This window comes from Microtus ochrogaster, chromosome 5, assembly GCF_000317375.1.
Source record: "Microtus ochrogaster isolate Prairie Vole_2 chromosome 5, MicOch1.0, whole genome shotgun sequence".
NCBI lineage: Eukaryota > Metazoa > Chordata > Mammalia > Rodentia > Cricetidae > Microtus > Microtus ochrogaster.
This window is the reverse complement of record NC_022012.1, coordinates 81,242,391-81,243,048: the sequence shown is the minus strand read 5'-3', so window position 1 is coordinate 81,243,048 and position 658 is coordinate 81,242,391. Positions and strand designations below refer to the sequence as shown.

General features: G+C 35.1%; 1 protein-coding gene across 1 annotated transcript in view; it reads right to left on the bottom strand.

The window, feature by feature from the left end:
* Positions 1-658, bottom strand: part of Rhoa (ras homolog family member A) — a 29,289-nt gene that overhangs the window by 18,800 nt on the left and 9,831 nt on the right. The window contains exon 2 of the mRNA XM_005347899.2: positions 427-502. The gene's annotated coding sequence lies outside the window, so the exon portion shown is untranslated. The remainder of the gene's footprint in view (positions 1-426; positions 503-658) is intronic.

Here is a 658-nt window from a genome sequence, read left to right as displayed (position 1 = left end):
ACCGCCATCAAGGCTGAACAAACCTAGTTAGGTCCCAGAACCCATATGATGAAAGGAGAGAACCAACTCTTGCATTTTGTCCTCTTACTGCCACATTCTTCCCAAAACCAAACATAAACAAATATAAAAGAAGTGGAGCTGGCAAGATGGATCATCAGATAAAGGTCCTTGCTGCCAAGGTTGAAGACCTTAATTCAATCCCTGGTACCCACAAGGTTGAAGGAGAGAACTGACTTCCACAGTCATCCTGACACAAAATAAGTAATAGAAAAAAAAAAAATGAAATCCCCTCAAGATTAGACAAGAGAATCACTAATAGTAATTATTAATAGTGCCCAAATTTCCACAAATTTCTATTAATAATGATACCTCACTATAAGGAAAAGGAAAAGAAAAAAATATAGGAAGAAATATTTATTTACATACCTTACAAAGGTACTGAAAACACACAGCTTCTGTGACAGTGGTTGTACAAAGTACCTGGAACTTCTCAGATGCAAGGCTATAAAATTAAGAAAAATAAGTTCATTTTATAACAACAAAAACAAGGTAAAAAAAAAAAAAAAAAACAGTCCAGACAGGGTTTCTCTGAAGTTTTGGAGCCTGTTCTGAACTTGCTTTCTTTGCTATAGTCTTTAACCACTACACAACTACAATC